The sequence below is a fragment of the Triturus cristatus genome, chromosome 4_1, assembly GCF_964204655.1.
Source record: "Triturus cristatus chromosome 4_1, aTriCri1.1, whole genome shotgun sequence".
NCBI lineage: Eukaryota > Metazoa > Chordata > Amphibia > Caudata > Salamandridae > Triturus > Triturus cristatus.
Genome location: NC_140585.1, coordinates 644,341,056 through 644,353,344, shown reverse-complemented (window position 1 = coordinate 644,353,344; position 12,289 = coordinate 644,341,056). Strand labels below are relative to the sequence as shown.

The 12,289-nt window shown below is 42.3% G+C and overlaps 1 protein-coding gene across 5 annotated transcripts in view; it reads right to left on the bottom strand.

The window, feature by feature from the left end:
• The window catches only part of LOC146855326 (uncharacterized), a 915,814-nt gene that overhangs the window by 139,361 nt on the left and 764,164 nt on the right, over nt 1–12,289 (bottom strand). The window contains exons 13-17 of one of the 5 annotated variants that reach the window (XR_014981308.1): nt 8,220–8,284; nt 7,618–7,790; nt 7,337–7,400; nt 6,927–6,990; nt 5,824–5,921 (exon numbers count right to left, since the gene is read on the bottom strand). The exons of the other annotated variants lie outside the window; for them this stretch is intronic. The gene's annotated coding sequence lies outside the window, so the exon portion shown is untranslated. Of the gene's footprint in view, nt 1–5,823; nt 5,922–6,926; nt 6,991–7,336; nt 7,401–7,617; nt 7,791–8,219; nt 8,285–12,289 lie in introns of those variants that run through there. 5 annotated transcript variants of the gene reach the window in all.

Here is a 12,289-nt window from a genome sequence, read left to right as displayed (position 1 = left end):
GCAAACATATACATATACATATATGCATACATATGCATGGTATGTATATGAAAGTTTGAAAAATTCTAATACAAGCAAAGCTAAAAAGCCACCTAATTACAAACAGAATTGCTTTAACTTAAACGAGGGCGAGACCTATTGCATTTTCAATGCTTGTTGACTTTGATTCCATCAAGAAGGCATTCAGATGTGTCACACATTTTCCATAAATTCTGAATGGTAGCACTCTAGTTGCTCATTAGATCACTGTAGTAAAGCTACTGCTCACCAGGGAAGTCTGCTGCTGGCATTGAAAGTGCATGTTTCAGTCTGCATGGCAGAATTTTTTAATGAAATAGAAGAGGATTTGAGAAGTCACTCAAAATGTGCCCTAATTTTTCTTTTTTCCTCACTAATCATAATTTCTATGGCAAAATGAACCTCCTCATTGTGTTCCTTTTAAATTAAACCACTCACTCTCCACTACTCACTCGCTACTACTTTCTACTACTCACTCTCTACTACTCACTTTCTACTACTCTCTTGTACTCTACTACTCTCTACTACTACTCTCTACTACTCACTCTCTACTACTCTCTACCACTCACTCTCTACTACTCTACTACTCACTCTCTACTACTCTCTACTACTCTCTCTCTACTACTCCCTCTCTACTACTCACTCTACTACTCTCTACTACTCACTCTCTACTACTCACTCTCTACTACTCTACTACTCTCTACTACTCACTCTCTACTACTCACTCTCAACTACTCACTCTACTACTCACTCTCTACTACTCTCCACTACTCACTCTACTACTCTCTACCACTCACTCTCTACTACTCTGTCGCTCTACTACTCACTCTACTACTCTCTACTATTCTCTCTGCTACTCACTCTCTACTTCTCACTCTCTACTACTCACTCTCTACTACTCTCTCTATTACTCACTGTCTACTACACACTCTCTACTACTCTCTACTACTCTCTCTCTACTACACACTCTCTACTACTTGCTCTCTACTACTCACTCTACTACTCACTCTCTACTACTCCCTACTACTCACTCTAATACTCACTCTGTACTACTCTCTACTACTCACTCTCTACTACCCCACTACTACTCACTCTCTACTACTCTCTCTCTACTACTCACTCTCTACTACTCTATACTACTCACTCTCTACTACTCTCTTTCTACTACTCAATCTCTACTACTCTCCCTACTACTCAATCTCTACTACTCTCCCTACTAATCTCTACTACTCACTCTACTACTCACTCTCTACTACACATTCTCTACTACTCTCTCTCTGCTACTCAGTCTCCACTACTCTCTCTCTACTACTCTCTACTACTCACTCTCTAATACTCTCTACTACTCACTCTCTACTACTCTCTCTACTACTCACTCTCTACTACTCTCTACTTCTCACTCTCTACTACTCTCTACTTCTCACTCTCTACTACTCACTCTCTACTACCCACTCTACTACTCTCTCCTACTCACTCTCTGCTACTCTCTCTACTACTCTCTACTACTCTCTCTCTACTCTCTATTACTCATCCTCTACTCTCTACCTCTCTCTCTACTACTCTCTACCTCTCTACCTCTACCTCTCTACCTCTACGTCTCTACCTCTACACCTCTACCTCTCTCTACACACACACATATGCACATATATGCATATGCATTTATATATATGTATGTGTATATATATATACATACATATATAAACATATATATAATCTGCATATCTATATAAATACAAATATAAATGCATGCATACATATACATATATGCATGTTATGTACATGACATTTTGAAAAACACTAATAAAAGCAAAGCTAAAAAGCCACCTAATTACAAACAGAATTGCTTTAACTTAAGCGAGGGTGAGACCTATTGCATTTTCAATGCTTGTTTACTTTGATTCCATCAAGAAGGCCTTCAGATGTGACACATTTGCCATAAATTCTGAATGGTAGCACTCTAGTTCCTCATTAGATCACTGTAGCAAAGCTACTGCTCACCAGGGAAGTCTGCTGCTGGTATTCAAAGTGCATGTTTCAGTCTGCATGTCAGAACTTTTTAATGAAATAGAAGAGGATTTGAGAAGTCTAAATGTGCCCTAAGTTTTCTTTCTGCAGCACTAATCATAATTTCTATGGTAACATGAACCCCCTCATTTTGTTCCTTTGCAAATTAAATGTTTTAAATGTTACCACTTTATTCCAATCAAGATGGCTTCAGGTGTGCCATACCTTTGTCATAAGTAAGACGGTTAGCGCTCTAGTTGTTCTTTAAAACACTCTGGGATTTCTGTCATTGGGCTATACTTGGGCTACATCTCGGTGATATTTGTGCTACATTTGGGCTCTTTTGTCTCTGGTGGCCATCTTGGGAGATTTGTTATGAAGTTTCCTAATTTCCTCATTTACTGCAGTCTCCTCAGTAGGCATACTGTCAGTTTTTTACTTTGATTCAATGAAGAAGGCATTCAGATGTGTCACACATTTGCCATAAATTCAGAATGTTAGCACTCTAGTTGCTCATTAGATCACTGTAGTAAAGCTACTGCTCACCAGGGAAGTATGCTGCTGGTATTGAAAGTGCATGTTTCAGTCTGCATGTCAGAATTCTTTAATGAAATAGAAGAGGATTTGAGAAGTCACTCAAAATGTGCCCTAATTTTTCTTTCTGCAGCACTAATCATACATTCTATGGCAAAATGAACCCTCTCATGTTGTTCCTTTTTAAATTAAATGTTTTAAATGTTACCACTTTATTCCAATCAAGATGGCTTCAGGTGTGCCATACCTTTGTCATAAGTAAGACTGTTAGCGCTCTAGCTGTTCTTTGAAACACTCTGGGAAGCTGCAGTAGAACACAAAGGAATCAACTGACAGTCTCTGCCCTTGTTGGATGTACATGTTTTACTGAGAATGTCAGAATTCATTCTCACATGACTGAGAAAGATAATGTGAATTTACAGAAAATATGCTGTCAGTTTAGCTTATAGATCACCTTCCAAACCTCTGTGGGAAAAGCATGTGAAAATAGTTTTCTCTCAGAGATGATTCATGGTATCCCAGCAGAAGGCTTTTTCACATGGTAAAATCACCTTAGAACATACCACAATTCCTAAAATGAGTATGGTACCATCAACAAATGATTTATAATGTAACTAAAGTCTTAAAACCTTCTATTAACTGCAATGCTTTTTAATGAGGTGCTATCATGTATATTGGTCCCAAGATGGCTGCCAACACTCCTTGGATGAAGTGCTGACAGCCAATCAGATCTCACAATGAGATGTGTGGTTAGGCTCCGCCCAGATATGTATATGATTTTACTTTTGATTTTCTCAGGAACTACTGAACGGATTTACACCATATATGCAAAAGGCACATGCCTGACCTGAGGACTACCTCTTTGCCAAATTTCAAGTAATTCTGTTCAGCCGTTCGGGCTGTACCTTCGACTAAAGGTCCTATGGGAAAATGCATGGGGAAAACGCGTTTTGGGACCCCCCTTTTTTCTCAGCCCCCGCTTGACGAATCACCCCGAGACTTTCAGGGTAGGAGCTGAGCGGAGCACCCCATTAGTTTTGAAAATTTCACGAACATAAGTCAACCGGCGCCAAAGTTATTCAAAATAGAATTTTCAGATTTCCTATGGGAACTCGGTCCTAACTATAACTATCTACTGGCGACCGCCAGTAGATTATATATATATATATATATATATATAAAAAATAACTGGCGGTTGCCAGTAGGTAGGTATGGTTACAACCTAGTTTCCATAGGAAAAGCATTTTTTGATTTGCTAATAACTTTGGCGAATCTGTATGAAATTTTCCAAAAAGTTGCTCTTTTTAGGTTAGCTCCTATCTTGAAAGTTTGGGGGTGATTTGTCAAGCGGGGCTGAGAAAAAAGGGGGGTCCAAAAGCACGTTTTCCCCATGTTAATTTCCATAGGAAATTTTGCGACGAGCTACAGCCCGAACTGCTGAACAGAATTACCTGAAATTTGGCAGAAAGGTAGAGCTTGGTTCAGAAAGCTACCTTGTTTTAATATGGTGTAAATCCGTTCATTTGTTTTTGAGAAATTCATAGAATAAGAGTCAAAAAATCAATTTCCCATAGGAAACTTTGTGCAAGGCTAGAGCTGAAACTACTGAATGGAATTACCCCAAATTTGGCAAAAAAGTAGTGCTTGGATCAGAAAGCAACCTTTTTTTCATTAAATGGTGTAAATCCGTTCAGTAGTTGCTGAGAAATTAGAAAAATAAAAGTTTCGATATCTGGGCGGAGCCTAAGTCCTGTGCACGAGCTTCACTTTGATTGGCTGTCAACACTCAAACCAGGAAGTGTTGGCAGCCATCTTGTGACTCGGTAGAAGCGAATCACTAGTAAACAGAGAAACAAAGGTATAAAACAAGAGACCGGGGCAGGGTAGAAACACCCTGACCCCCTAGGCCTGCTCAGGGGGTCCCATAAGGACCATAAAAAACATTTTAAAAAGGTGCAATTTGCGCTGGGGTCGCGGGTTCCAGTGTTTTATTTTAATGAGACCCTGGGGTGCGCTAGGTCCCAGGGGCATTTCTTAAAAAATAATAGCGGGGGCTCGCTGGGGTTGCGGGGGCCCGCTGGGGTCCCCACAATCTCTGGGCTTCACTCATGTTGGAAGGGAGGTTGCGCGGCCCCCCTTCTGGAGCCCTCGATCTGCTTATAACTTTGGCGTCGTTTGATGATTCTTTACGAAATTTTCCCAAAAGTTTCTCTTTTTTGATCAGCTCCTATCTTGAAAGTTTAGGGGTGATTGGTCAAGGGGGGGCTGAGAAAAAAGGGGGGTGTCAAAATGAGCTTTCTCAATGCATTTTTCATAGGAAACTTTAGACAAGGCTACTGGTCAAACTGCTGAACGGAATTACGCCAAATTTAGCAGGGAGAAAGGGCTTGGTCCAGAAAGCGCGGTTTTGTAGAAATGGTGTAAATCCGTTAAGTAGTTTTTGAGATATTAAAGGAAAAAATATATATATCTGGTCGGTGCCTAACTCCGAGCACGAGCTTACCTCTGATTGGCTGCTAACACTTCAAAGCAGGAAGTGTCCTCTGATGGCTGCTAACACTTCAAACCAGGAATTGTTAGCAGCCATCTTTTGCCTCGCATCGAGTGAAAATATAAAAGAAAGGTTCCGGGGGCAATTTGATATAGCGGAGCTCTGTGTAATGATGATTTGGACGCAGTGAAGGTTTAATATTTATTAACAATAAAGGAGAAACAGGTGAGCGCCAGGCAGCACGACTTCCACTCCAGGACACCAGTAGGAAGATAACCCTTTCACGCTCCCTGTGTCCAACATCACCACTTCGCAGCTATGCCTTTAGAAGCCAGTCCATCGGCTCGCAGCTGTCTACCTTTGCGAGCTTGTACGCTGCTGTGCCTCTACCTCTGCGAGCTACTATGCTGCTGTTCCTTTGGGAGTAGACGGCTCGTAGTTCTGCCTCTGTGAGTCGAGCGGACGGGCCGCAGTTGTCCCTCTGCGAGCCTGGGTATGAACTGTTCATAAGTCACACTATATGAGCATTGAAAAGCCATTTTGTGAATCAGTCCGTCAGCTGGCATCTATCCGAGGCATTTCTGAAAAAATACCGGAGCTCTTTCTGTGAGAGATACTCCTTTCACGCTGTGTCTCCCCACATTAGCAGGTAAAAAACCCTCTTCCCACATCACCACATACCCCCAACAACCTTCTTGGGCCCGGAAGTGTCCCTCTACAAACTATTAATAAAAAGATGCTTGTGAGGTTGGAGAAATAAGTATCTTAGTCATGTATAGATTTACATATAAAACATTTTATTAAAACAAAACAACAACAAATAAAACTGTGTACAGCCGTGGCGTGTCATCGCTGGGTATTTGTGATTCACAGCCTGCAAGACAAAAAGAAAGATAAGATGGTGCGTCATGCGTCCAGCAAAGGAGATAGAGAGAGACAGAAAGAGTGAGAGAGAGGAAGAGAGAGAGAGGAAGAGAGAAAGAGTGAGAGAGGAAGACAGAGAAAGAGAGAAAGAGTGAGAGAGAGAGGAAGACAGAGAAAGAGAGATAGAGTAAAGGAGAGAAAGAGTAAGATACAAGGAAGAAAGAAACCGTGTGAGAGAGGAAGACAGAGAAAGAGAAAGAGTGAGATATGAGGAAGAGAGGAAGAGAGAGAGAGAAAGAGTGAGAGAGAGGAAGAGAGAGAGAGAAAGAGTGAGACTGGAAGAGAGAAAGAGTGAGAGAGAGGAAGCCAGACAAAGAGAGAAAGAGTGAGAAAGAGAGGAAGACAACGAGCGAACCAGTGTGAGAGAGAAGAAGAGAGAGAGAGATAAATAGAGAAACAGTGTGAGAGAGAGGAAGTCAGAGAGAGAAAGAGTGAAAGAGAGGAAGAGAGAGAGAGAGAAATAGGAAGAGAGAAAGAGTGAGCTACAAGGAAGAAAGAAACCGTGTGAGAGAGAGGAAGACAGAGAAAGAGAAAGAGTGAGATACGAGGAAGCGAGAAAGAGAGAATCAGTGTGAGAGAGAGGAAGAGAGAGAGAAAGTGTAAGAGAGAGGAAGAGAGAGAGAGAGAAAGAGTGAGACTGGAAGAGAGAAAGAGTGAGAGATAGGAAGCCAGACAAAGAGAGAAAGAGTGAGACAGAGAGGAAGACAATGAGCGGACCAGTGTGAGAGAGAAGAGAGAGATAAAGAGAGAAACAGTGTGAGAGAGAGGAAGAGAGAGAGATAAAGAGAGAGAGAGGAAGAGAGAGAGAGGAAAAGAGAGATAGGAAGAGAGAGAGAGAGGAAGAGAGAAAGAAAGAATGAGAGAGAGGGGAAGAGACAGACAAAGAGAAAGTGTGAGAGAGAAAGGAAGAGATGGAGAGGGAGTGTTGACACTGGAGAAAATCTTCGCAGCTCACCTTTGTGTCACCAGTGTGTCTCCAACCATGTGCCAGGACATAGTGCACCATCAAGTTTAGTGATCTGAAAGATATTATTGATTTAGTTATTGCAGAGTACATACAACTGCACACGCGTAATTCTCTGTTTCAAGGAAGAGAGAGAGAAAGAGTGAGAGCGAGGAAGACAAAGAGAGAATGAGTGAGAGAGAGGAGAAAGAGTGAGAGAAAAAGAGAGAAAGATTAAAATATAAGGAAGATAGAAAGAAAGAAACAGTGTGAGAGAGAGGAAGAGAAAGAGATAAAGAGTGAGAGAGAGGGAGAGAGAAAGAAAGAATGAGAGAGAGAGTAAGAGACAGAGAAAGAGAGAAAGTGTGAGAGAGAGAAAGGAAGAGAGAGTGTTGACACTGGAGAAAATCTTCGCAGCTCACCTTTGTGCCACCGGTGTTTTCCAACCACGTGCAGGGAGATAGTGCAGCCCTCAAGTTTAGTGATCTGAAAGATAGTATAGAATTAGTAATTGCAGAGTACATACAACTGCACATGCGTAATTCTCTGTTTCGCGAATGCGCAATGAGGCTGGTGCACCCCATCCACTCCCACTGCTCGGAGGTGTCTGTGCGCTCTTGTGCGCCCAGACTGCTGCACACTATCCACCCCCACCGCCCAGAGGTGACTGCCCGCTGCTGCGGAAAGAAGTCTCTCTGCTCACCTTCCGCCACCGGCGTGTGTGTAAGAGGGTCCACCACGTGCCGAAGCAACTTTGTCATGTATTCAGGATGGCCACACATCATCGCAGATTTTTTGTGCGTTCAGCTTTGATGGTGTTGGGGGTGGGGGTGGAGGGGGGGGGGGAGGGGTGAACGTCGATTTGTGATTCACAGCCTGTTAGATAAAAAGCAAGATAAGATTGTGTGTCATGCGTCCATCAAAGGAGAGAGGAAGAGAGAGAGAAAGACTGTGAGAAAGACAGAAACAGTGAGAGTGAGAGAAAGAGAGAGAAAAAGAAAGAAAGTGAGAAGACAGAGAGAAAGAGTGAAAAAGACAGAGAGAGAGAGAAACAGTGAGAGAGAGGAAGAGAGAGAGAAAGAGTGTGAAAAAGAGGAACAGAGAAACAGAGGAAGAGTGAGAGAGAGAGAAACAGAGAGAGAGAAACAGAGAGAGAGGAACAGAGAGAGAGGAACAGAGAGAGAGAGAGAAAGAGACAAACAGTGTAAGAGGAAGCGGGAGATAGAAAGAGTGTGAGGGAGAGAAAGGAAGAGATGAGGAGGGACACTGAGTGCCCACACTGTGAACAAACCCGCCACAGCTTACCTTTACGCCACCGCTCTGTCTCCAACCACATGCCGCGACCTAGTAGAACTCTCAAGCTCCCACATCTGTAAGATAGTACAGAATTAGTAATGGCAGAGCAGGGTTGGATTAGGATTCAAAATCGGCCCAGGCACACTAAAAAAAATAGTGGCCCACATTTGCATATTGCCTTTCCTCAAAACACTGCTTCGGCGAAATGTTATTTAAAAAGGTGGGGTGGGGGAGATACAAAAAAATGCACAGATTCGTTTACACTGGTGATTTAAAAACAAGTGAGGCCACTTCTGCTCAGGCTCCCTGCCCTGCTAGGTATGCATACATTAATGGGCGGCCCTGCGAGAGAAAGAAAGTGACACCTCTGCCTGTTGCTAAACATGAGGTAATGACACCCATCTGCCTCCAGAAAGGCCATTCAGACACCTACTGGCCCGCTGGCTGTATCCCAACAACAGTGAGACCACCCAAATCTGCCCCCCAGACTGCTCCAAAAAGCAGCACACAGTTGGAACTCTGCACCGGCTCTTCGGGCATTGCACCAGTGCCCGCGTTACTAATCCAACGCTGTGCCAGCGTATATACGAGTGCGTATGCCTAAATCGCTCTGCCGTCTTTCTGCATTCAGGCTGCTGTACCCCATCAACTCCTGACGCACAGAGGTATCTGCCCGACGCTGCGCACCAAGGCCTCACTGCTCACCTTTTTTCGCAGTCACGGCACCCTCCACATCATGCAACTCCGTTCTGCAAGCTAATAGGTCTCACATTTGGTACGAAGTCTTGATATCGCCATGGCAGAGGACATACTAGTGCACCTATCATCATCGCAGGATGTACACCCGCTCAGTGCTTGCGGTGCTACTAACTCAGAGAGAAGTGAGGCCACGCACGTGGTGGTAGGCCCTCACTGTTGGGCTCAGGCCTACAGTGCGGTGCAGCAGAGCACACAAAACATCAAGTGTCCGGACCACAGGGACGGGCAATCACCGTGGCGGTGTGACTGTGCCGGTCGCAGTGCACGCGTTGGGAGCAACTCTACAATTGCGTAGAGCACGTGCGCCTGGTCTTTTTTATTTGTAGGGTCACGTGTCCTGTGACGCCTGTGCTGGATGGGTGTGGTGTGGGTGTATACCAGCCGTGAGGGTGTGGCTGTGGCAGTGTTGCCAGATTGGGCTAGATCACGCACAATTGGGCTATATTTTGCTATATTTTGCTGGTTGTGTGGTAAAATTTTGGTTTGTGCTAGTTACCAGATTATAAATATATATATAGCGCTCCAGCAAAGTAGTATGTTAAAGCGCTTTATTAGACAAATATTTACTTGGCATCATGCTGCAACATCAATTCCAATGCATTCACCGCCTGCTTGACGATGTCCCTGCCCCTCCTTCCCTAAAGTAGCAATATTGGGCTACTTTGGGCTACTGGATGCAGGTCCGTGTTGGAGTGCTACCATCACCCTGGTTGCAAAACCCAAAGTGTCACTCTGTGAGCCAAGTCCAACAATAGGACCAACATGGAAGGTACGGGGAATTCCTGACCCTATATTCATCCATAGTTCCACACAAGAAAGATGGTGGACATGAGACATCTGTGTGGATATGAATGTTTATTGCACATTCAGTGAAGTGTTGCAGCTGTAGCAGTACAGGGCCATGGAAAGTGAAAGTTTCAGTTTTTGGCACATGGAGGGCAGCCAATTAGAGTCAAGCTCGTTGTTGGAGTTAGGCTGCACCAACATATGTACTTATAGAATCACTGCGACGATCCTCACGCACTTATAAATTCACTATACACTCTGCTTGTAGTACTCTAATGATGCAGTCTCTACGTACGTACTTGTACAATGACCGAGAGAAAGTTACATAACTAAAGTTTCCCCCACTGTCAAAGGTAAGATGGTTGCATACGCTGTCCAGAGCACTATGTAAGGTGGTAGGGCCTAGGGGCAGCATGTTGCATACATAATGAACACACGGACACAAATAGATAGTGGAACTGGGTACGGGAACATGTGCTCGACTCTTTTTTATTACCAGGGTCACATGTCCAGTGACGTCTGTAGTGGATGCATGTGGGGTGATTGTAAGCCAACCTTCCGGGAATGGTTGGTGCTGGCAACAAGTACAACAGTAATCATTGGATCAGACACAGACATTCAATCATAAAGGTTCAATGATTTGTGCTGCAAAAAGGTACGGGTACCAGATATAAAATCATACAGAAAAGATTCTATCGTAAAGGGTTCATGACTTGTGATACACTGAGGTAGGACAGCAGATGTGAAATTATACACAAAATATTGTATCAGAAAAGGTGCACGAGTTGTGCTGCACTGTGATAGGGGCATCAGAAGCATTTAGCGTCTGCGCAGCCAGCGATGATGCGTGGTGCGGGCGAGCCGCAGAATCGCAACTCGATGTGAATTGAGAGCCCTGCTATCGCTAGTGTACATCGAAGGCAGTAGTCAGCACAGACATCGAGGAATGTTTTTAGTCACTTCCTCTTGACAAAGTTCGAGGACATAGAATACGATTCTCTCTAATAAATAAATCATGTTTCAATTTAAATTGTGAGCTCTATTGACCGCAGTGTAGGTGTATGGAACAAAAGATGAAACATTTATGGCATACATTGAGGAAATCTTGGTTGTTCTGAGTACAGTTGTAAAGTACGGTATTCTGAAGCTAGAATCTGAACTAGTCGTTCATCATATCGTCTACCTTTTTCAGTAGGGAAGAGCTGTGGAAAACAACAAGCTTCTAAACTTGTTTCCCACACACTCAAGAGAGTTTGTTTTGCTTTTTTCATCTGGAACAATTCAATAGTATGTCCTATCAGTTCTTTTGAATGTAGAGAATGTATAGTATATGTTCATAAATTTCTTCGTTACTTGAATTGTCCACTTGAAATATGAGTTTCATATTCTAAAGTCGTTTCTTATCCTTCTACATTTACAATTTTATAGTAAATATTGTTTTGCACCAGATATAATGTAGCCTTTTGGACTTTCGTAACATGCAGCAACTCTTGCCATATTTTCCGACTCTTTGTGGGTACACTATTAACAAGAATTATTACAGGTTCAGTATCATCTCTTTCTACACTAACAGTTTCAACATTTTTCTTAAAATCTAAAGGTAAATACACAACTCTTCCTTTTAAACCTCTTTATAGATCTGTTGAAGGCAGCTAACCTGTTTTAGTCTGCATCCGAATTATAGCCTGAAAAGGGTGCACAGATTGTATAAGGATGGCCTTATATGTATTTAAATCTGTAAGTTTAGGAGGTATAGCAACTAATTCTAGGTCATTATGGACAGCTCTAGCTGGCATTTTGTTTTCTTCTAATTTATTGTAACAATATTTACAAATACACTGTACAGTACGTAACTTAAAACGAGCTTCCACAAACAGATAAGCAGGAAATTCTTTCTATTTATCATTGTTATCCTTTTCACTTTTTAAAAACACATCTACATTCCTAATTTGAATTTTATAATGAGTACGTCGCGAACAAATACAAACATATTTGGGATTTTCAGCACAAACTACTTTAAACTTTGTTATTTCTTTTTCAAACTTCACATCAGTATTATCTTCCATCTCTTCTTCAACTCGTATACTTATCAAACTGTTATTTTCTGTACACTTCTCTTGACTAGCAAAGAAACGTAACTCTATATCCTCACAAACTTGTTTTATATCATTTATATTAAAACTCGAATTCGTGCCGCAGCAAGACTTATCCAGATGATTCCTCTTGACTTTGAATATAAACTTGCAGATGTCTATCGATCCGAACATTCGTAGGATCCAATTTCTCGATGTGAAAGAATCTTCAAGCTGAAGCTGTACCATTCTTTGCTAAGTGTCTTCTCCTGTGAAATTTCTTCCCACATTTCTTTGAATTCTGTCTTCTCAGACTTGTTAATATATGACGTGACATAGCGAGAAACAGCAATTGAGTTATCTGCAACATATTGTATGTCCATATTTGCATTCCACATCTTCAAAATCACCGGATTGTAATCGTTAATGTACTTAGATTATTCTGTTCTTTTTATATTATAA